Consider the following 26,084-nt stretch of genomic DNA (forward strand, 5'->3'; position numbering starts at 1 on the left):
GTCCCCTCAATTTTTATTTTTATTTTTATTTAAAAGGAGGGACATTGCTAGTAGTAACAATCTCAGAAGAAAAAAAAAAAAAAAAGTGGAAAAAATGAATCAGTTCTGACATAAAAAGGCAAATAAAAATGAAACCCAATTAAAAATAAACCCCTCTGATTCTAAGTAAATCTTGTGATCTTGGAAGATGTGACTCATTCTTATTGCGCACTTGGTATTGGCAGCACCAAAACACTATGAAACTTTATGTGGGTTTTATATAGACTCAGATGACTTAGCAAGATGACCAGTATTCCCAAGTAAAAACTACATTCTCTCATGCTGACAATTATACTACTACTTGTATTTTCTGTGAAGTCTGAAAGTTGTTTTTTTTTTTAAGTACACTGTAAACTGCAAAAGTGTTTCATACGTTCCATAAGCATGTTGTATATTTGTGCATTATAAGACGATGAAATGGCAAGGACTATATGCCCCTGAACCAGCAGGCATGCTTCCCTGACTCCCTCCATTTGTTCAATATCTGTAACATCTCCTTTTTGGCAATGCTTGATAGCTTCTTGTTAAAGCCATTACAATGCACTGGCATGCTCTGGTCCAACCATGTAGCTGCTTCAATGCACTGTAGCTCCCTTCTATTTCCCTCAACAGCACACAGCAGCTGGTCTCACAGAGACTAGCCTTCAGTTGCAGGCATGCTTTCAGGACTCACTAAACACAGTTTCAGGGTTTTGGCTCACATTAAAAATGTGATTTCTGGGACTAGACAGTCCAAGTTTTAACTCCAAATCTCCCTTCCCTCCCATTTAAAACACATTAACTCCCATCTACTTCTACCAGGGCCCACTGTCCCACGATTGTGGAGGTCCCTTGATTATTTTTGGGCCTGATGAGGCCCCTTTGGAGATACCCAGACAGTGCCAGTACTGCCATGGCTCCTCCACCCTGTGAGCGCGTTGGCCTGCTGGGCCACGAGGGCTCACCAAATGCATGTGCAGGCCCAACTGAGAGGACGGGGGTGAGGAGGGAAGCCAGAGGACAACACTCCATTCAAGCACCAGACTGAAGTTGTCATGCAGCTACTGCATTATAGATGGTGCTAAAGAGCTAAAGAAGGAATAAAGGTTAGGGAAGGTGCTGGAAAAGAAACTAGAGAGAGAAACAGTGGAATACAGAGGATAAAGATGAGGGGAAAAGGGCTTACAAAAAAAAAACGCACAGCATAGTATGTGAGAGAAGAATGGAATAAAAGGCAAGGCAAAATGCTGTTTTAAGATATCGAAAGGCAGATAGGGAGAACTGAAAAGAAACTAAAAACATTAGGGAGAAATCAAAATAAAAAAGGCAAAGAACAACAGTAAATGAAATATGACAAAAATGAATGCATTTTTTCCCAGCTAGCTATCAGGTGCCGACATTCCAGAAGATAAGGTGGTACAACATTCACTGCAAGCCTGGTACCTACCACCACAAACCTAATTAAAGGAAATAAAGCATGCACAAGAGCATGCACGCTGGGACTGCAGAGCAGCAAGAAGATAAGCAGTTGTTGAGCCGCTTATCTGAGGGCCAGTACACTCAGGACTTGCTCACAAGCAGCTCCCATAGCCAAGAATGAAAAGCTGACAGACAGCTCAACTGGTAAGATCCTCGGGTGGTATCTTTTTACCAAAGTTAATGCTTTAAATTTCCATACACACCCTGTGTTTTTCTGCCATCTCTCATGTGTCAAGGCTAGAGAAGTGATACTTGAGCATTTGTAATGTCATTTATTATCTTTGGCTAACAAGTTTTAATAATAAAAGTAACTTAGAATCCAACAATATCTACATAAAACATGGTGTTTGGACTTCCATTCTTCCTGCTGCTTTGATACAGACAAGTCTCCCTAGCAGGCTGTGATATAACAGGCTTATATTTTGGCTGATTCTTAGAAACCTGGAGAATTGTACTGTCAGGATGTGACTGAAGCAAAATGAACAGTATATGTAGATGTACTTTATTTTCAGCTTGAGCACAGAGAAAGTCATCCTTCCAGAATTCCAAAATTTAGCACTCGGGACTTCCATAGAGATTAGTGTCAAACAGTAATAATGGCATCCTGCTGTCAAACCCGTAAGAGGCTTCTCTGCATGACTGTGCTTAGATCCTTTAGGTTTAGTCCTTTGCTTTCTGTGCACGAATAATTCTTCAGGTTTGTTGTACTTGTTCTCAGGGTTGTATCTTCAGTGCAACATCTACTAATTGCATATAGAAGTGTTGCAGAAGTTTTTCACAAAAAAAAAAATTGACTATAACTACTACATCTTGTAATAGCTAGTAAGTTCTGGTTTTATGCTAAGTTTTTGACCATATTATTATTGTACTCCCCATAATGATTCTTAACCTTCATTTCTGTCCACCGAATATTTTCATATATATATGTTGAATAGAAGAATGTTAGTGTTAAGATCTTGATGAATTCATAATGAAGACAGATAGATGGAATATTGCAATGCACACCAATGAACTGCAAGTACTCTCCAGAGAGACTGACTTAAACCAGCAGCTAGTATATGAATAAAAGACCTTTGTTCAATGAAAAACACAGCTATCCTACCTCTTGTAATAAAGGATTCACACCCATGCTCCAAATTCTGCTAAATACAGGAAGTACCAAATCACGCACATTTTGTTTTTAAAATTCAAGGCAGGATTCAAAACAAAAGCAAGGAAGGTAGCTTCACCAGGCAACAGTGCAAACCTGTCACACATGCATGGGTTTCTGAAGGTCACATTCAAGCACCATTTTTGTCCAATGCATTTTATGCAATCCCTAAGAATCATCTCAATTTGAAGGAGCAAAACAGAAGTCAGGAGACTGGTAGAATAACATGATCCTACTGTACAGACACACAGGAACATGCAGGAGACACTGTCAAGTACAGATGAAATTTTGACCTAAGATAAATATTTGTCATTATAAGGTCCAGATGACAGCAGACATTTCAGAGTCATTCCAATAAGTAAGTACTTCACTGCAATCAGAAAACAAGAATAACAAATTTATTTTCTGCTTTGGATCTTGTGCTACCAGGCACCACTGGAAAACAAACTTTCACGTGCAGTACATCAGATCCTCTTACCCCCTCCTTATTGCAATAAGCACAGATTCTGAAAGACTTGTAGCCTTCCAGTTCTCCAACTCAGTTTGCACTGGATTCCTCTATAACCTTCAGAAAGGTTTAGAATAGAAAAAAAGGTTATACTTAAAAACAGCAAAATTTTAAGTCGTACATATATCTTCCCCAGCTTTTGCTTCTAAAATTCAAATAGATATATATTCATCATAATGTTAATGATAAAAAGAGTTCATAAATAATGTGAATAGAGGAGAATCACAGAGCTTAACTAGCTGCAAGCTAGTCTATACAAAATTCTGTAAAACATCCCTTGATGATTTTTAATTTTATGTATTACAGTGATGCTGAGAGGTGTCAAGTGACATTAAGCTTCACAGTACTAAGAGCTCTGCATACAAGAATTCCTGACCTAAGAGATTTCAATGTAAGTAAGCAGTACCAAAAAGGATACAGATGACAAGTACATCAGGTTTTCTATGTAGTGAATTAAAGCATCTGTGACTTTCCCAAAATCAAAAAGAAAGTGCTTGATATGCCCTGCTATATAATACCAAATCTTCTTTGCTATGTTTTATTCTGATTTTATTTTAAATGACCTGTTCAGACATCTTTACTAGAGCTAGAAAGCAGTTATCCCATCACAACAGATAAATGCCAGTGACATTGTTCCTTAAACATAATCAGCTTTTTTAGAAAGTGATCACACAACATTTAAAGAAAGAAAAAATACACAACCACCACCAAAGGCTTAACCATTCCTATGCCATTTGCAAAGCACTTTGTTGCTGAGGAAGAAGCAACTCTCATGCCCTAGAGATTTCAAATTGTGGTGCAAAGAATTTCATGGTCAAGTTGGGGAATATTTTTGCGCTTGAATGAAAGCACGAGTGCTTTCAGGGCAAAAGAAAATAGGAAAAGGCAATAGGGGACAGGGATTCAGACTACTGAAAGTACCTCCTACAACTTGTACAAGGGCAGGCATATTGTGGCATATAGTGATACCAGAAAGAGATACTGTCTCATTTGTACTGAAAGTATTTGACTCTGCTATCAAGAATACCTTGAAAGGAACTCTATCTTGAGAGCCCCCCTTTCATTTGACACCAGAAATATGAAAATATGGTAAAGGCTCTGGGAGATGAGTATGCTCATGATTTTTTTTAATCAGCATGCTTCTCTCTGTTGTTAAGGGATAATGGACTTTAGCAAACCAATCATCAATTCATGGCATAAATGGAAGCAGAGTAGGTTGCAGTCACAGAAATGTCAGATTGATGATAAAAAATGAGAAAGACATTTATACTGACATGAAAATGTAAGTTTAATACAGCCTTCTGAGTAATTATTTAGTTTGAAAATACATTCAAATCCTTCCAATGACTGTAAGCAGCTTAGGAATTAAAAAAAAAAAAAAAAAGAAAAGAAAAGAAAAGAAAAAAACATATTGTTTCTCAGTACAAATATGCCAAAAAGTTTAACATAGAGAAGAAGTATCAAAAGGCAGTTTCTTATGAAGTCATAAAAAAAATGAATGACACATCCAGGTGTACTATACTCAGGGCTAATAGTTTAAACTCCATTAATCCCATTTTAAAGACAATCTCATAAAAGCTGCTCATTTGCCCTTTTTTCACCTCTCTGTAGCATTTCAAAACAAAATTTTAAATTAGAAGCAACAGCATAGCAAATGTAAAAAATAAATAAATAAAAACAGCTGAGGCACTGATTTATTTTATTTTATATTTACATTTTTTAAGCAGATAATGGCATATTGATCAGTTTAAAGTTCATATTTTTGGCAGAACTGGCCTTTTTCATAAATAACACTCAGAGTGGATAGAGCAAGCCAATGACTTGTTCAAATTTGTACTAGTAATGACTCAAAATTACTTTGTGATGTTTGAGTGCTGGGTTATGAAAACAACATCCTGATGCAAGAAGGAACAGAAGATAAATGAAACCATGTAAGGAACTACCATCCCTAATTCACAGGTTCACTCATTAGGGGAATTTATTGACAGACTTATCTGAGACATTAATGTCTGTTTCTGCTCAGATTTTACTCCACTCCCCCTCCCAAGCCCTCCCCAAATGGACATTCTCATTTAATGACAGGGCACAACAGGAAATTTCCACACATGAAAACACTTCTGATAAAATACAGGGCTGGAAGGCTATGCAGTCTCATCCTAATCCGGGTGTTTCAAAAGGATTCAAGTATGACAGAGTGCAACTCACTCAGAATTTGTGTTAAGCTATAGTTGTAAAACAGATGCTGAGAAAAGTCTCCTGCTTTCAGGGGCTGAGTTGCTTAACTGGCACAATCTGAGCAGCACAATTTCCACCCCTGCTCTGTAAATGTGAAGCAAGATGTCTGTTCTTCCGTGGACTGTGTATTGGCTCCAATCTTCTCCCACACAGCCTCTCCAAATTAAAAGAGAACTGCATATTCCCCAAACTCCCTTCCCTTCAATCCTTCCTCTCCATTTGCCACTTTCTCTGTTTTCCTGTTCTTTGTCTTTCCATCTATCATTTCTCTACTTAATTAGCACTTAATTGCATTATGTGCAGCTATGATGATACTGGCCTCTTTGTTTGCTCTTCTTGTACAATGAATCCTTTTCCTCTTTGGTGATGCTCAAGTTAGCAGCTATTTTTTCTGGGTTTGCACTGGATCTCATACTGAAACCTTAAAGTATTTCTGCAGTCCACCAGAGCAGTGATACCTACTGCAGAGCTGGCTGGAGTGAAAGCACACTCCTGTCCCGGCACAGGTGCTTTGCAGGTCATGGGAAGGGAGAAAGCTGCAAGGAACGGAGACATCCAGCACATGAAAATCTATGTCAGTGTATTTTGGAAGTGGAAGATGTGACTGAGAAGTAGACCAAGGGCTCTGCACTGCAAGGTGGGGGAAAGTTTCTGGGCTTAGGCAGCTGAATGCCAGTATGATAGGACAGGGTCTGTTGTAATGAGTTCCCTCTGAAACAGACAGATGTGTGCTACTCTACAAAAAGAACAGTCTCCCCCAGAGCATGGTGACAAGTAGTAGCTCGTTTTTATTTCAGCCTTAGGTGTGAAAGCCAATTAAACTGCTTAACTGACACAAGACACTGAGTTAATTTTTCTTGGCAGCCAGCCTTCTCTTTCTACAAAGCCATCAAATTGTGCATGAGCTTTCCAGAGATGGCATCTGTACAGACGCATCAGAACTAGAAGCAGATTTACACCTGTTAAAATCCATCCCCAAAGGTTTGCAGGTTCACAGATGCACATGGTTATTTGAATGTCTGTGAGACTCCATAAGTATTTATATCTAATACGAATACAAACATATGCTCCTAAGGCTGTGTATGAACAAGTGTGAGATGTACAGAAGGTTGGCTGAAAATTTCCAGGCTTTGGATGGGAACAGAAAACAGCACCACAGACCTGGACTCACTATCAGACCTCCACCCCTGCACTTCTGATGGAAAATTCCATCAGTTTGCACTTTGGCATCCAAAGCTTACACTTCTAAAAGCATCACATGATTTTTGTGTAAGGTATGTTGCTACCAGCCCAAAAGCTCAGTATTTCAAAATGAAGTAATTGCCTTCTCTCTGAATCACGTTATATTCAGTAAGCTTTTTGCCCAGAAGGTTATTTGCAATATATCGATGACGTCCTCTCTTTCCAGTCTGGATAAAACACTAATCTTACAATGCTAACATCTGAGCTTCTTATTGATACCTTAGCTGCCTTTTCCTGCATGCATTTAGGTATGATTATTTCCTCCAGGGAATAGGAGACATACTTGCTTTATCCGTTTGGGACAACCTGCTCACAGAAGACGCCCTTCCTTCATCAGAGTATTTACTCGGCTAATCCAAGTTCTCCAAAGACATTTAAAGCACTGATAGCAGTAAGGTCATTCCAGATACCTGTTAAGAATTTCTGAGCAATCTAATTTAATTAGTCATCTGAGTTTGCTCAATTGGAATGGCATACATTTTCACCAATTTCTTAAAATGAATTGCTGTGTTCTTCAACAGATTAGCACTGCAGTCTGCCACCTCTTTGGCAAAGTACCAGCATATTGCAATCCATGACAGGACAAATTTATGCCCATAAAAATATAATTGAGTTTTTAATTGTCATAGAGAAAAACAGATAAGCACCACATTTTTTTTTTTAATGCAACAAGCATGAATATTCATTTTTTCCATCTATATCTCATTCAAATTCCCTTAGTTCAGTAGTGTTGTTATCTAAATAAAAATAGAACTGTAAGGCTGACTAATTTTTTCCTAATCTGGTGATCATTCCTGAGGGCTATTTCAATATTATCTACCATTCAGACCAGTTTCAAAAAGGCTCTGAAGCTACACAGAAGCAGAGAGAAATTGCAGATACTGTGTCCTTGGATAACTGGGTCATATCTGTCTGGGACTTGAACCCTTAAAAATAAAAATAAAAATAAAAATAAAAATAAAAATAAAAATAAAAATAAAAATAAAAATAAAAATAAAAATAAAAATAAAAATAAAAATAAAAATAAAATAAAATAAATAATAACTACTCAAGCTTCTTTAAGCAAATGTTACTGAAGCAGTGCAATTGCAGTTTTGCCTGCTTATCCAGTACTAATTCCACGTACCGTGATAGTCCAGTCCTAAACAAAATATGGGCAAAACCTTCTAATATGGATGAGGATTTCATATGTCCTACTTGAAATGATACTACAAGACAGATTTTGTTTAGCTAGTCAGTTCCCTAGGGAAGCATTATACTTCCCTACACAGAATGAAACACAGATAATAACTGTATAGGAACAGAGGAACTAAGAAGAGCTGATCGACATGGACTCCACACTACAGTCCATTACCTCCTTTAGCCAGACAGCATTTAGGCACCTAACAGGATAAAGACAGTTTAATGGAAATTAGAGACAAATACATTTTCTTTAAAGCATGTGAAGCAGTTTTGGACACTTTCCTTGAAGTACTCAAGATAAATCAAACCTTCAGAGGAAGGCTTGTCATCAGTCCTCTCTTTCCAAACACACCCAATTATTCCCAGGTTGCTTTCTCCAGTAACATCTGGCCTCATGGGCTCCGTAAAAAATTGATATTACTCAATATTTTTCCTTTTTTTTTTTTTTTTTAATATAAAGCTTAATTTTAGAGAAGTAAATTTTGTCTTAAGCAGAGGACCACTTTCTGTGCCTGAGTCAGTGTTTAAAGCCTGCTCATCTTGACAGCTGTAAAACTGCACCTTAAAAAGATAACTTGCACCGTAATTATTGTTATTATTATTTCTGAGGTAACAGTAAATTACCTTCCATGTCTACTCTAGCAATCAAATAATGATGACAAAATGCCCTACCCCTCTTTATTTATATCAAAAAAACTTCCATATCATTCTTCCTAACTGCTTCAAAATTCTTTGGTCCAGCATCAAGCATCTGATAGGATCACAGTGGAGGGTTCTTCTTTTATGCACACCCCCATCCATCAAATGCAAATCAGTTCTTGCACCAAGACCATGATGCTAGATAAACAAGTCTACGGGACCTGTTAAATGCTGTATCAGGCAGCAGATGGAGCCAGCACCTACCTACAAGCCTAACAGAGGAACATTAAAGCCCTACATTCACTTGTCTAAATTTGCCCTGTGAGTCAGGCTGGCAAAGTAGTTAAGAGCGCTTCCAGCATATGAATTTGGGCCTGAAAAGTCACCTGCTTCTCATCTCCCCAGACTTTCTGACTGGTGTAGTGACTCTCTGTACCTCAGCCCTGCTATTCTGGGCTTTACACTATTTCATGGCAACTCCAGGTCACTACTTCAGTGGATTTGTACGTTACCTGGGATGTTCTCTTTCAGATCCAAGGAAGACATGAGCATCTAGCAATAGGGCTGCACAGAGCAGCCTGCAAGGCTAGGGCACCCTGTCTCCTTTCAAAGGTAGATGAATAATGGTGGTCTGTACTTTTAAATCTCATTTTCACTTCCTCTTGCAATATACAAAAGTATGTTTTGCTGGGAATGGATTAGCTAAGTGGTTCAGGCTTGCTGACTGCAGTAGTGCCAGTTAAAGTAAGTGCTTTAAGAAGTGCCTGCACTCAGCGAAGGGCAGTGGGAGAAAGGAGCTTCCTCGCTCCTGACTGATCTGCACTTATTTAAGAAGAAGGATATAATTTTACTATTCCTGCATTTTTGTCCATGCCTGTTGCTCTACTGAGCATGTCATACCTTCTTTCATTTTATCAGTTTCTAAGGAAAATTTAACTGGTACACAGTAGTTAAGCAGACTTTATGAGAGATGAGCAGAAATGGTTGAGTTACCTTAGGGTAACTCAGACTAAGATTTTCTCTTCTCAGTTTCACATTCTGTAGGTAAAAATAACATCTTTCTTTACAATGTTCTTCCAAAAATTCACTTCTTAAGAGAGAAACTCAATAATCGAAAGACTGACTTTGGTTTCATACTTAAAAAAAAAAAAATGGGACCTCTAGAGAAAGTCTAAAGAAGGGCATACAGGTAAACAAGCATTTCATTTTTTATCTTGAGTCATTACAAGTAGTTATATTTTGTATACAAGAAAATAATTATCTCAGGAAGATGTATAGGATAAAAGATGTATACAAGGCAAAAATAATCTATACAAAAAGTGGTGCAAAAAAATAAAGTTTGTGTAATTACTCAGATTGTTCTTAAAATCCTACAAGTCTAGAACTTCTAGTCCTTCAAAATCAGAGAGAAGACAGACCAATATCCATCTTGTCACAGAGCATATTCTCTCTGCAGTGGGTTAGCTTGCAACTGTCGCCATTCTCGAACATATCACGAGACAGAGATAGGTCTCTCCTGAAAATCAGAATGGACCCTTACATAAAATCTTTGTGCTCTTCAGAAATGAATTGGACCTGCAGCCAAGCAACTTTCTCCCATCATTGTAAGCAAAGAATAACAATAATGGAACTGTGAAATACAAATATTTCAACACTAAGAAATCAGCTAAACAAAAATGTATTTTATTTCTGGACTACTCTGAACAGAATAACACAAGTAAACTCCTGTCTGTACCTCCTGGACAGTTCACATCCATTTGTATCAGTCAGCATTACTGGCCCTTGACAAGACAAAAACTGACTAATGAGACAAGCGTTGCATCTATACCAGAGTCAGATTTAGATCTGTACGGAAACTTGAGATGCAAAGAAATGCCAGAGCAGCTTTATCTCAATCCTTCATGTAGCCTTTTATTTTCATTGGAAAGGCTGACCAGACTATATAGTTAAATAAAGACTGGCATCAAAATTTATTTTCCAACCTCACATCTCCATTTTGAGGTAGACTCTTATCCTACTTTTTCCTCACAGATAAATGGACTTTTTTTTTTTTTTAATTATTATTTTTCCCAACAAGAACATATGCATAAAGGAAGAGAAAACAGCAACCATGTCTGAAAAGACCGGCCGTGAATCCAAACACAAAGACTGAAGAACCGCATAACCAGCCCTGGTCATTTCAACTACTTTCTGAAATTTCAGTATGAAGCAAAAACATGCTTAATCTTAACCAGTTTTGCAACAACATATAATAAAGTTTATAAGTATACATACATCTGCTGATCATGAGAAAAATGTGCTAAAAAGTCACAAGAACAGTAAATTAACCAGATCAAAGACCTTATCTCCTGTTCACCCTTTTTCAAAACAGCTATTGGAACTCTGCAATGACTTCCACAGTTCAGCGTGTACAGAGTTTCTTGCTTAAATTCCAAGTCACTCCCACTATATATCCATATAGTCCATATATAGTCCATAGGAAAAGAGACATTTTGCCTAGCAATGTATGGAAGACCTAAACATAACATTCGATAACATAAAAACAAGATCAAGATATCTCATGAAATTTGTAAGTATCAACCTAGAAGACAAAGTTGCCTCCTATGTTGCTAACAGCTGCAGACCATGTGAAATGATTAAGAGTCCATTTTTGGTACAGATCTCTGAGACATTAAAACTATTGGTTCTTATGACTAACTAATCAAAATTTGAAACATTGTGACTTAAAACTTTCCAGAAAATAAATAAATAAATAAATAAACAAAATCTGAGAATGATCCAGTTAAGAGGCCTTTTAAAGACCTTTACTCTTTCAAGTATTTCTTGATGCTCTAGTTTGAAAATTATAGGAAATCCACTTCTATTTTCAAATTATAGAAATAAGATGTGTAACATAATGCTTTGGAAAGGTAAATATGAAAAACGTCTAGTCTTCTTCAGTTGGTGAAACAGGAAGGGAATCAAAAAACAACAACAAAAAACACTATGGCTTGTCATGTTTTATTTTCTCTCCTCTTCTTATAACATGGAAAAAAAAGTGCTTGTAGACTGTAAACCCCTGAAATAGCACCTCAGACTACATACCCTCTGCTCCTCTTCTTCAGACAAAGCATTTGCTGTAGCAGATAACAATAACCTGTTCACACTGATCTTGAAATGGGATCATTACCACCTCACATAAGACTAGTGTCTTATTATGAAACTTACTCATTAGATTTACAATTAGGTAAAATCCTAAATCCTTTACTCATCTTGTACCTCCTACTTCTGTGTCATCCAGTGAAAATTTAACTCTCTAGAAAGAAGTCATATCAATTTTTGGTATCACTATGCCACAATTTTTCCTCCTCCCTACCTTACTGGAAAGGAACTTTATTACTGCAATTTTAGTTACCATTTTAACTTAAATAATTTTCCCTTTTTTACATGTTAAGATAAAGCAACACATAAGACAGACCAGAAGAAAATTGCAGCTGAACCTCAAATGAACAATTTTATGTTAGGAGTTCATAAGCAAAGCAAGCATTGGACCTATCAAGAAAAACCTGAAATATGCATCAACTCACAAGTCCCTGGATAAAGAATATTGAAGAAAAAACAGTTTATTATTTACATATTTATTTATTAAAGTGAGTATTCACTTTAATCACACCTGCCACTTCACCTCTGCTTAACATCACTAACACTCAAATTAAAAACAGAAAAATAAGTTCTGCTAAACATTTGTTCAGGAAATGAGAGACTGGCTGATCAATACAAGAAACTAACTTAAAATTCAGACATCTCAGACATCTTCAAGAAATAAACTAGTTGGATGTTGATAAGATCCTTTCAAACATCTTTGCACAAATGACACGCATGTACTAAGGGTGAAGCATTTACTGTTTTAAATACATTGACCAGATGTTAATATTTATGAGCTTTAATATTGCTCATAATAAATGGATTTGTTTTTTAAAAGAAGCCATCTCATATTGTAATTAGATCATTAAATTCACTTGGACTAAAGAGAAACAAATTATAAAGAAAACATGCTTTTTTTTTTCCTCCTTTCTACCTTCTATAAATATTTTTATTTTTTTTTTTATATATTTTTTTCATTTCTCTTCCTTGCATGCACAATAGAGGATATGTTTAAGCATGCACAGCTACCTTACTCAAAAGGACATTAATGCTTAAGATCCCAAGAGCAGACATTTTCATAACTTAAATTCATTAAAATTAAAGGAGAAAGCTCAAACCACATTATATATATTTATTTTCAAATTGTTATTATGTATTATGTAATTTCTGTTTTTTCTCAACTTTTTAACAAGAACAAAACAGTTTGTGCTTTAACATAATTTCCCCCTTGTTTTGAAAAGCATTCCTTGAGAAAACCCTCCCAAAATGGGTAATTCCTGGTCTGGTCCTTTTTGTCAGCTATATGTTCGAGAATCAGAGCTGCTTTCACTAAATAACGGAACAGCTGAATAACAATTCTGCTCATTTAACATCAAATATTTTGAAATGCTAAGAGTAAAATTTAAAAAACTTTTCACATAGCAGCCACTGGCAAAGTCCACATTTTTATCATAATTGTGAGTTTTTTTGTTTGTTTGTTTGTTTTTATCACAATTCTTCATTATAAAACAGATACAATTGTTTGAGAATTGCAATTACATTATCCCTTGGTGCTTCTTGATTTTACAGATTACTATGACAGTTAACATTTAAGAGAGCACAACAGTGTTTTCAGCTGTAAAATGCCCAGTATCCAACTTCTATTAACAGCATTGTGTACGAAGGTGAAGTTCAGCATTCCACATGGGAACTGAAAAACTGAAATGTATCTTAACATTAACTACAGGAAATACAGCATATTCATTTTTATGTCTGAAGTCACATAAGCTGTGACAATTTTGAAATCAATTAAGGATCTGTCACAAAGATCATTTCCTCAGATGACTCTGCAACCCTAGTTTCCGAAAAGTGGAACGGGTTCCTTGCCAGATAGATGTATCTGCAGATATGCTTAAACGTGTTCAGGCTCAGAAGCCACACGATGCATACCTCAGTGTGAAATAGCCTGGGTTTTATATCATTATGAGGCCACTCTGCTTTCCCCTGCTCCTCCCCAAAATGCACTTTCACCAAGAATTTGTGTTAGGTAAGCTTATTATAGTTGCAGATGACTTCCAGATCTTTAAAAAGAAAATATATAACTTAACACAAATGAACTGCATTTCAGTCTTGATCAGATCGCAAGAATACAGTTTCATTGATTCTACACCCATGCAAATTAAAATACATATTAAATACTTAGAGAACAAAAAAAATCTTAGTCTTGTATTTCAGCTCCACTTTACTCTTCTTTCTCCTTGAACAGAGACAAACAGGACTGTCCTGAAAACTCTTCAGTCAAGTTTAGAAACCATTAACTTAAGCTACAAGGTCATCAGGATAAGAACAAAATCAATGGGATTGTCCTTCTGGGCTCATTTCAGATATGGCTAGGAAGTCCCTACAGCACTTTCTTCTCCACACTGGTTCCTTTTTATTCAAATATTTACCTTGGTTGTAATTTAACCTATAGTTTGTTTTGTAAGGTGTCAGTGTTCTGGTTTTGTCTCTAGCACAATTTCTCACATCAAGGGGGACTGAACTGCTGTATGGCCTATACACATCACAAACTAAATTGAGCCGAGGTAACCCGCAGCTTGCTGAAGAGAATGAAAAACATGATCTTCACGCTAACAGAAGATAGTACTCGGATATTGAAGTTATTTATGACCACCATTATAAGCTGAAATGAAAGTCTATGTTAAATTTGATGTTATTCATTGAACGTAGTAGCAGAAACAAAACTATCTTGAAACTCAACAGACAACAACTCCAGCATGAGGCAGGGACTGGACTCCATATGGCTGACCAGAGCCACCACAGCTCGCTTGCATCAGCTGCTAGTGGAAGAGCTCTCATCAGGCAACAAGGAGTATCAGCATAGCTTACATGTATGTTTAGGTGTTGAACAGAAACTTCTAAGGCCCTTTGCAATTAGGTCTCTCTCCCACCAATCCTTCCACAAATAATGTGAGCATCAACTAATTTGTCTTGCAAGCAGATAATACCTTATGCCACCCCTTACCTTGGAAATTCCTGTCCAATGGCCACCCTGTTCACCATCATGAACTTTATAAAGGATTATTTTAAACAAACTGTCATCTTCTAGTAGCTAAGTAGATAGTTTGGGAGAGAATTAATATTTAACCTATTTATATTGTACAGCTTTTGAAATAGCAACAGCGATACATTTCTGGGTTATATATCAGCTATTTTCTACATCAACTTGTTTATTTTGGCCTATAACCTTGTTCATTGCCTTTATCTGTAAACCCATGCTTCCCACGTCTGGTTGTGCAGTACCCTGCAGATCTGGAAATCAGTATCATCTTGGGCACTTTACCTTGGGGAGCCTACCAAAACACCACCAATATGCACAGAGGGGACACATGCAAAAATATATACATTTTCATCAGGATACTGGAGTTACTGTTACAAACATAATAAACCAAAGCAAGAATTTTGGGGAAAAAATGAGGAAGACTTAATAGTCAGGTGTAAAACTTTACATTATTTAACTCCAAGTTGTTATCTTTACCCTCAGCGTTCTTCTAACTTTTTAAATGGGCATAGCCTGTAACAATGTAGTGCTTACTTAATTTAATCTCATTTACTTGAGTGCTTCTAAAAGAGTTAAGAAAGTATGCTAAAAGTGTATACTAATAAACTATGGAAATTCAAATGAAACAAAGCATAATGCATATGAATAAATTCACATTTAACTTATATGGGAAAGTATATAGCATGATAAAAAAACCCAGCTGGTTTATCAACGAATAAACTGTTTTTCAACAGCAACAACTGCAATGGAAAAAAATAAAAATAGGTATTTGGATACCACTGAAATCATATTAAAAGACAATATGTATTCAAAATTTATTTCGTAATTACGGATTAAATTTAGCTATTTGTTCCAATTCAGTGACAGGCACATATCACACATGTGGCTGGAAAAATGACAAACCTATGATATGTAAAACTCTAAAGCTCAGAGTCATAAATATGGTTAAATAATGAAAATACCCTACCCATATTTATAACTCAAAAATGAAAATATTAAAAATTTACTTAAAAATATTTAAGTAAATTAGTACTATACAGAACTTTTCAGCCACTCCCCTTTAGTTTACCTGGATTAATGTGTTGTAGATTTATTTATTTTAGGAATAAGAGCAAAGAATTTCTAAATGTTATAAAACTGATCAGCCACATATTCACTGACTACATAAATCTTACAGAGGTAATGAGTTAAATTTCAGTGCCATAATCATAAAGTCTGAAAATGTTCATAAACAATATGAAATTTCCAAAATAACTGCACATCTAATATTGTGAGGATTTGCAGCCTTATGAATGCTCTTGATTCAAAAAAAAAAAAAAAAAAAAAAAGCAGTTAATCTAAGAAAGGTATACTTGTGAATATTATTTATGGAGAAAAGAGAATTACTAAGAAATATTCTAGGAAGGGTGCAGACACAATTTCTCACACAATGTAATTTTGGTGTATCTTACTGTATGTGCAATGATAAACAAAGCACGCAGCAGTGCAGACATAAGACTTGTTAGTTCAACATGAAAAATTTAGCTCTGAAGTTCCATTATTTTTTTTGAAATTATTCAACATTAAGATCAGGTACAACCACAAGTCTGTCACTAAAGAATAAAATTAGATAAATCTTTCTTTTTATCAGCTACATTTGAAATTTGAATGTAACTAAAGAAGAGAATATACTGACTGAATTTGAGTAGTACTGCTAATATGTTTAGGCACAGTAATACAAGTTGAGGTTTATTAGGTGTTAAATATACAAACTTTTCTACTTTACTGTAGAAACACAATCTGTTTTATTTAATTAAGCAACTCTTACAGATTAAAAATAGACAAAGTCTAGAAACACATTAAAAGTAGTTCTCCATCAATTGTGTAGAGTTTTGTAACATCAATACTGCTTTTTATAATTTTTGAAGACAGCACATTTCAATAAAATCACATTGGAAGTTTACTTTAAAATGAAAATAATCTACCAAAGTAATAAAAAAAAAAAAAAGAAAGAAAAAAAGCTCACAAATAAAAGGATGTGGGTGATATCATCTGAATTCAAATAAAATTAAACAAATTCCAAGAAGTCTCCAATTATGGCACACTGGACCTCAAATTTTCCACATGTAGCTCAAGATTTGCCAAAAAAACAGCTGGAGTACTTGACTCATCTCACAGAATGCTCCTGACTGTTTGACCTTGCTGTAATATACCATCTGAGTGGTATTCCGTATCAGTGGTGAAACTCCAGGGTTTCAGAGGTTGCATTGGTTTTACTGAGCCACTGAAGAGAAACTTGTGTTTAATTACAAAGCTTCAAGACAGTTACTTAAAAACTTAAGCACATACTCAAGTGCTCTGTTGGACTGCAAACTCAACACCTTGCTGACACCAAAACGTATGCCATTTAGTTTAACCATTAAGCTGATATGCACAGGATGAAGTAGAATACAAGTTTGCCTTGAGTTTTCCTAGCTTTGCTAATTTTGCTTCGTATCAGCAATATTGATATTTAAAAAAATAATAATAATACTGTTTTTTTTCCTCAACAATAGCCCAAAGCAGAGTTTTCAGAGGAAAAAAATAAAAAAAAAAGTAGCAACAAGAGCACTTCACATTAGTAGATGAATAGAGGCTCACATTATTATGCAAGAAGCGATGGTGGGTTTATTATTTTTTTTTTTTTTTAGCATAAATTGTAAGCCAACTTGCCCTGTGGTATCATTTTATTTTATTTTATTTTTTTCTGATAATATTATCATATTAGTCATTCCTGGGGTCTATCACAAATAAATGTAGCTAGTAATTGAAAAATCAGGACTTAATTCAGCCATGAACCATAATTTTGCATTATTACATAGGTTTCTGCCAATTTAATATTCATATACTAAGATAGTTTAATGTTTTCCACAGGTGTTTGAAGACAGTATGACCTGTCTAAAAGCAGAAGTTTCAAGATCCTCAACTCAATTCTTTGTACACTACCACCTTGAACAGGGAAATCAGGAACACATTTCTGGAATGGAAATTGTTTCAAGACTCCTACTGGATAAAGTAAGTGAGCCGCAGAAACCTTCCCTGAAGAGTGCTCAGTAGAAAGCAGTTTGGCAACATAAAACTTCACAAACCTTTCAAATCTCAGAGGATCAAATGCACAATTCTAGATTTGTGGCACAACAATCTGTAACTGCTTCAGAGACATATTTTAGAAACTAATTAATAGTAGTAGTTGGTAAAACTTTTTGTTTATTCTTGTGCAATAGCTAAACTGCGCACAATACTTTTCGATGACAAACACACTGTGATTCAGCTTGAGTTTCATGAAGTGCGACTTGATTGCAGCTACAACAGTACATTTTTTCACAGATCTAATTTTGTAAGTGATAATTCTCCTTTGATCGGTTGCTAAGTTGAGAAGATAATTGAAGGACAGAGAATATCTGAAATCAACTACATAGGACACATTAAAAATACAAATAAGCTATGACAACAAGAGCAACCCATCTTCTTTAACAGACTCAGTATAGCAGTATTCCCCATAAATGGACTACAAATGATCAATGCCCTCACATTAGGGGCAATACCATCATGGTGTGCTAATCATGAATATCCTTGCACAGCCATTGACAGGCTAAGCTTAATGACATGCCAGAAAAAGAATGTGAGGAATAGACAGTAATACCTACTATGGATGCCAAATTAGCCTATCTAGCTTCTGTTTTCAACATCTGAAAAAGACAAAAGGAAAAAATAAATCAAACTTTCTTTTTTTGAACTATGCAGTGTTGCTTCTATCTCTTGCTCTTTGTAGAAGGAGAAAGGTCTTTATCTAATAAACTAAACAATGAAGGCAGTAACTGCCTTTACAAATACAGTTGAGAATCATCTCTGTCCTTTGGATCAATAATACACCCCAAAACTGCCAGTGAATATCCACTCCCTCCACTGAAGACATCTTCATTCACAAGGGATACTGTCTGGAAGGAGTTTTCCTAATGGCATATACAGATCTGAACTGTTCTCCTCCAAGATGCTGACAACCATGGCCATTTCATCATTCTCAACTGACAAAAATAAGAGTAAACACAGTAGTTGGAAAAAAAAAAAAAAAAAAAAAAAAAAAAAGCCATAAAGTTTACTGGGCTAAAAAATAACAAAAGGACAAAACCAACCAAGCAAACAACAACACAACTCAACCCCAGTGTCACAAGTACAAGACACAGATACTTAAACTTGTTATTCCTAAAGCCTGTGATTCCTCTTGCCAGGCACCCCAGAATACACCACTACATACGTACCCCAATACATACACCACTATGTATTTAGTTCATAAAACCTTCCTTCCTTGCAATTTCCTTCTGTTTGCAGAAAGGAAGAACTGCATGCAACATAAGGTCAACACAACTCAAAGTAATTCTGAGGGCATTCAGTATGACAGTGATAAGTGTATAATATAATAAATACAACATATTATAATTTTATGCACAGTTGTTTACCTTACATATTAACAACCCAAAGGTAAATAGCAAACAATTCTAAAAAAGCAGACAAAAACAATTTTAGTCTTATTTATGGTTACAACAAACAACTGAGAAAAATGATTATTCTGAGGTTACCCTAGAAAAGCATCAAGATTTGAGTTAGCTGAAAACCCAAGCTATGGACTTCCGAATACTTCCAGATGTTTCTCCAGTAAGATTTTAGTAATTTATGTCAATGCCACAATAAGCTTGCCATATTTTTGAACAGCTGTAATTAAAGCGCTGCAATTACATTATGAAAGACATTTAAGTAATACATATCTCTCAGTGACTTGAACTAGTATGTCTTTTCCACTTTTGCTAGATGCTGTAGTCCTGAATTCCCAAGCATATAAAAGGAAATAAATTGAAATGAGAGCCAAATAATTTATGCCCTCATTATGAATATGCACAACTCTGAACTAATTGCAATTCACTGAAGTCATCTATCATTGCTTAGATGACTAGCACAGTACTTCTCTGCCAGCCTCCGTTTCGTAGTCTGGAATTAACTTTAGTTATTTTTGAATTCTACATGTGTGTATATTACACACAAGTATATATATGCCTATAAAAGTATAAATTGAAACACTGCTGTTTTAACCCATTGGACAAAAGACTAATAACCAAATCATTCTGAAAATCAAATCATGCTTTGAACAATGGCTTCAGTAATAGATTAGGTCATGCCTTTATCCTTGAAAGCCCAGTTATGAAGAAATACACTTCGAATCAATTCCACATGCCCATAAAACTGCGTGCAGAACTTGATTTCTTATTTTTAAGTTCTGTAATACTGTACTCTGCTTATTTCCAATATCTCCTTGGGATATGTTCTTGCACTCAGGTATTTCCTTGAGTTACATTCACGTACTTTAAGTGTTTTCACTTTCAGAAATTACTCAGGACTTGCTTCCCTTTTCTGTTTTTTTCATTATTGAAATGTTTAAAAGCATTTCAGAAGTTTCCTGTGATACAATCTTTGCCGACTCCTATAAAAATAGCACAGTTTTTCTTTATCCTTACCCTTTCCACACAACCTCAATCTCCTAATGTTTGAAAGAACCGTGTTCTTCTTCAAACTGTTTAGATCTTATTTTCTTTTGGTGTTTAAGATTTACTACCTGCGACATATTTTATTGCCTTATTTACTGGCTTCAGTGGCCCATTCTGGGAAAGTAGGCAGATCAGCTACATGCACCCCTAAAGACAACGATGTTAATGACTCCAGCTGATGTTTCTACTTTTCCAGCCAATGGAAATGTGAGCCCTGCTCCTGCAAGCGGCATGTTTCCTGAAGCACTGCCCCAGCTCACTCCAAGTGCTCACTACCTGGAGCAACACCAAATATATACCCTGGCCTGTTTCACAAGACTGTAAAAGACTATACTCAGTCACCTAACAAAGAAAGAGAAGTCATTTATATTTTCCATGAGCAGGACTATTCAACATAAAACCAGGAGAGATGTCAGAAGGAAAAAAAAAAGGCTTATTGTCTCCAAGCAAGTGGCTAAAGGCAAAGACAGTTCAGTAACATTAAAATAAAAATCTGAAAGAGTATTTCCATGAAGCCTTTCATTTAAGGATCCCCAAGTCATGTAAAGACATTAATTCACTTAGCCTTCTAACACATCATTTCTTTGTTCACATAGCAATGAAAAAAATCAATATGCAAGCCTTTGCTCACAAATCTGACATGCATAAAACCAAGAAAAAAAAGATTAAAAAAATGCATGTTTTGGAAATGGTTCAGTTGCACACATTGTAAAACACCCTAACAATGCTAAATTTCCTTTGTCCAGCAATATAAAACTGGCCATTGAATCATCAATGAATAAACAACAGAAATGAAAATTCATGCAACAAATACCTGTGACTAAGAAATTTGATTCTTCCCTTAAGCAATGAGAAAGAGGTGACAAACCTGAGGGAAACTATCCTGCTGCTAGCTCCTTCCAATTACTGTGGCTTCACAGACAGACTGTGTAGACCTATCAGCAGTCACTCCAACTTTCTTGATACTCTTGTAGGTACTTACATTCTAAGACATATGGACAAAATATTTAACACCATCCCAACATCTCATGGTCAAAAAGCACTTTAACAGCATTTGACAGATGAAAAGAACGAACAGACAGTGTACAAGGACACTGATTGCAATGATCAGCTTACAGACATGTTTTAAAAACCCTTAAAATATATGCAATTTTATGTTTATATTTCAACTGAAGTACAGAAAATTAAGATTCAGGAAGCATAAAATTTGGACTCTGTGCATTTATCTCTGAGGAACTGGAATCAAGATGCTGAAAACCTGGGCATGAGCAACATAGCCCAGACACCACAACCCAAGACAGGGAGTTAGAAGGTCTCCGATTTTTTCCTCTTACATTCTTCATAGCAAGAAAATCACTTGACTTTAGCAGAGTGATCGTTTTTAGATTTATTTTTTCTCCTACTTGCTATAGTGTCTTCATGCATTATATTTCAAAGTAGATTTTAAAGTTTGGGGGATAAAAGTCTTTCCCATAATTTTGTACAAGTCTAGCATAACAAAACTGTTGATTTTAAGACACGCTTGCAATATAAATAACCATTCACTTGATTCTTATGGCATAAAAGACAACAAGCTCTGAGTAAAATGCATCTCATAATGATGATCATGACTGGTCCTATGCCAAGACAATCCTGAACACATTTTAAGAAATACGAATATCACAAAGAAGTATAAAATCTTTTGTAAAGTGTTTTTGTTGTTGTTGTTATTTTTGCCACAAGGCTATATGAAGAATTATATTTTTTTTTTCCATCTTGAAATCAAGATATACAGTACCTCCATATGTAAGATTCCCTTAATTGACATTCACTCACAGGTATTTTGCGTTATCATTTATAATATCTGTTCTGGTTGGTTTTGTTTTGTTTCAATTTAAAGGCATTTTATTAAGCCTCCATGCTCCACATCCTCACCAATTCTTATTACCATTTTGATACCCTATGGTGAAGCTGACAAGAAGCACTGTTGATGTGACAACCAGAAGCACAGAAATCTAGCAAGAAATTACTATGCAAATGTGTCTGGGAAAAGATAACATTAATAAATATTTGCTGACGGGCCTTTTGCTGTAGTAGGTGGCACATTTATAATGAAAACTTAACAATATTTTAAACCAAAGACCAGAAACCTCAGATGTACTTCTGGCTGATGGATGACAAAGAGGAAAAACACTTCTGTGTGTTGTCATTTTAGAGAAAGCAAGCCAATCTCACTACCTGAGATGAAAATATTTTCTTTCCAACTTCTCACGTTCTATAGTTTATTTTATTTATTATCATTATTTTTTTTTTTTTTGTAAATAAAACAAGTCTTTTTGTTCAGCAGTTACTAGCAACTTCCAAAACTGTGTATTTCAAAATACTCAGATAATCTCAGAGCTGAAACATGAAAGCATAACAGGTAAAATTAGGTCATTATCTTTGCCATTAAAAATAATAACAATAATAATAATAATAATAAAGTAAGTAGCTATTTACAAAAAGTTTTATACATGCTAAACTTGAGTTAATTCTACAGCTAAAGGAATGTACATCACAGGAAAACATTCCACATTTTGACTTCATTGTAGAGAAAAAACAGTTCTAAAATTTGACGCAAAATAAAATATAAGAAAAGGGGAGGAGATACTAGCAAGTGATCACAAAAAGAAAACATTTAGTTCTCAGTTTAGACTATAAAAGCATAAGAAGATGTTTCAGAAAAAAACTGGCCTTGGGTAACTACTTAACCACAGCAGGGGGAACCAGAGGGAGTGCTCCTATGGCAGGAAAAAAGGAAGCAATTCAGAAGTGACCAATTTTTACCAGTCAATGACATGCAGAAGAGAGAACTCTGCTTCTATTTTAGTTTGAGTGGCTCCACACTAGAGAATGCTATAAAGCAACTTCCTTTTTTAAAAAAAAAAAAAAAAAAAAAAAAAAAAAAAAAAAAAACTAACTGTGATTTTTTCTTTTAAAACAACAAATTGCAACATCATTTTGGATCTATTCATGGCCTGTAGTCTCAAAATCCTTCCACCCTGAATGAATAGAGGAACACATATGGATCAGGGATCAGGGGTCATCCTGACACCAAAGCATGGGCTTAGATAAACAGCAGCTTATTACATTAAAAGGTGAAGTTTGCAAGCAATACAGAATTCACAGAAATAAATTCCTAGCAATGTTTAAATTTACAGAGCCTTTTCACTTCTACTTCTGTGGGAGAAAATTTGGTAACAGAAAAAGGCCATATTCTGTCAGCAGGCCCTTTGGAGTCAAAAATCCTGAACAACAATTTGTAAGGTACAGAGAGATTAGCATTACACATTACAGTCATAGGCTTAAGAGTAAGCCTGTTAACGGGGACATGTTGTCCAGGCAGTTTTTTGCAATTAAACTGTAAGCACTACTTTAAGTGAAACAGGAAGGAATTAGTCATCCAAATAAATTAGTATGCTTACGCTGTGCCTCCACTCCTCCCAAAAACTACAGAAAGAAAGCTTTGTAGATGGATGGATGCGGGTGCTGTGGACACACTCCAAACAAGTTGAAGACATCGCAAGGATAATAGTCTGAATATCACACAGCATGGTATTGTTCCTAAACAATACAGATGAAACAGGAAAAGACAAGATAACAGGCCAGATACTAGTACTGGTGTACTGAAAAAGACAGACTCTATGAAGCTGTTTACATGGTTGGATTGTGGATATTCTTGGTTTCAAAACTTCAGGTAAAAATATACGCAAAACTTCTGTCAGGTGAATCACATGCTGTGTCTTTACAAACTGCCTAGGAAATAGGCAGAAGATTCTATACTCCCTATTTTCTGTGTCTTTACTGAAGATATGCTTTAGATAAAAGTCTTTTAAATTAATACTGATAAAATTATGTGAAATATTAAATGTGATATAATGGAAATCCAACTAAAACTGAAATCCCTTTTTTGATATTAAGCTTCATGTGTCTAAAAAAAAAACAAACCAAAAAACACAAAGATGAAACAATGGTTAGCATAAGTTTAGGTGACAAAAGTCACTGCATAATCATGCATAAACACCATCCTAGGTGGTATCAAGAAATGGTCGTACAACTGCTGCATAGTTGTCATTCCCTACTTAATATACAGGGCTAGAATGGAGGCTAACCTCTACAGAAGAGCAAAATAGACTGGGTATACCACAGGTGGGGGATTCAACCTGGAAAACAACTGTCCTTTCACAAGTGCTCTCTGAGAAAAGCTTGAGCCTACCAGCTGAAAATTAACTGCAGGAGAGGAAAGAATAGCAGAAGTCCAGAAAAATCTTACGAAAAACTGGTAACATGCCACTAACTTGATACTAAGAAAAAGAGCTTTATGCACGCAGTTCTGACTGAAAGAATATTATGGGTAAGAGTACAATGTGAAGACTTCAAAAATCAGGACCCACCATCCTGCTATTGTGGAGGCAAAACTGTCATTTTGATTCACTGGAGAGTCCCTGAGACCACAGATGAAAACCATGTTATTAAAAAAAAAAAAAAGGTAATAGATACTCTTTCCAGATGTTGCATGATTCGTGTTTGTAATTGTATACTTAATATAAACAGTGCTGGACTTTAAATCAAGCTACCTGGGCATTTTAAAAGGAGAATGTATCTAATAAGCGATTTAATAGTAGGGAAGAAAAGGCACTTCACACCTTATAATTAGAAAATTTGAATTAGAATTAAAATTAAATTCTCAGCTACAAGGGTAAAGGATTCTTTAAACAATTTAGCAGTGTAACAGATAAATTCATCAAGTCCTAAAGTCCTCAAGTTATTTAGAGACACATTCAAGTTCAATACGTTCTACTTCAGTTGCAGAGTTATTGGACTTAACACCAAGCATTCACATACTAGGGAAAGCAATTTCTTCAATTGAAGAAATTAATGTTTGCGATTATTTTGTCTGTTACTGTACGAGAGGTATGGCTAGGTGATTCCTTTGATCCTCAAAATCTTCCAGCCCCATTATGCATTTGGTTCTGATTTTACTTATACCAGAAGAACCAGGCTAGACCGTACATGGGATACAAATTCTTTGACTTCCAAATATCTTTGTAACAAGCTCACTTTGATCCGTGTAACAGGAATCTTTTCCTCATTATTCTCAGTTAATTGGTATATGTCCCTTCAGACTTCACTTGGCTCTGGCAGAAAATTGCTCCACAAGCATTCAGCAACAAGGACAAAAAAAGATTGTCCTGTTTCTTGAAGACAGTGGTTCTACAAATGGTACTGTGTGTCTGCGCTGTTACTTGGTTTTGCTCCAACACCTGAAACTTGAGTTTGCAAAACAATTTCTACTGACCCCAGAACTCTATTAAAGGTAGGTAATAAACAATGTGTTCATGCAAATGGTCTAGAAAACAACATAGTGAGGTAAAGAGATTTCAGTTTCAGGATAGGTAGCATATTTCCAATAGGACATTAGTTTCTTGCAGATTATCACCACTCACCAAGTTGCTATTTTGATATATTTTATGATGCATCATTTCTAGCTACATTTTGTGACCATTCAAGATAAAAATTGCTATTTTTTCACCCATGTTCCACACATGCTCTCTATCTTATACATAGGCACCTCGCCCAGTCTTTCCAAACCCCTGACATTTTTCCAGCAGCGTGTCTTTGCCACAGAGAGATCAGCACTGAATAAATGAGGCATATCCTCTTTCAGAGGGGCTGAATCAGTTCCCTTCCACACAGTACACAGCTGTCAGTCGTGAGAATGAAAACCCCTGGTGCAGGAGGGATCAGGCTTAGAGCAGTCGAACAGGCTGCTAATCAGTAACCAGCAGAAAGAACACGCTCCTGCTGCTCTCCACTCTGTAGTTATTCAATTAATTCATGACAATTCTTGTGATTTGCATTCCTATCTTAGTATATTTAAAACAGTTAAAGTAA

General features: G+C 35.7%; 1 protein-coding gene and 1 long non-coding RNA gene across 10 annotated transcripts in view; one reads left to right on the forward strand and one right to left on the reverse strand.

Annotated features, from left to right (window-relative positions):
* The window catches only part of ZNF385B (zinc finger protein 385B), a 169,584-nt gene that overhangs the window by 94,617 nt on the left and 48,883 nt on the right, over window positions 1-26,084 (reverse strand). Inside the window, exon 1 of one of the 9 annotated variants that reach the window (XM_072041034.1) lies at window positions 18,282-18,301. The exons of the other annotated variants lie outside the window; for them this stretch is intronic. The gene's annotated coding sequence lies outside the window, so the exon portion shown is untranslated. Of the gene's footprint in view, window positions 1-18,281; window positions 18,302-26,084 lie in introns of those variants that run through there. 9 annotated transcript variants of the gene reach the window in all.
* Window positions 1,429-17,730, forward strand: LOC140002945 (uncharacterized). The gene is made up of 3 exons (XR_011810688.1): window positions 1,429-1,641; window positions 3,462-3,546; window positions 17,509-17,730. It is a non-coding gene; the product is annotated as an uncharacterized lncRNA (long non-coding RNA).

This window comes from Anas platyrhynchos, chromosome 7 (genome assembly GCF_047663525.1).
Source record: "Anas platyrhynchos isolate ZD024472 breed Pekin duck chromosome 7, IASCAAS_PekinDuck_T2T, whole genome shotgun sequence".
NCBI lineage: Eukaryota > Metazoa > Chordata > Aves > Anseriformes > Anatidae > Anas > Anas platyrhynchos.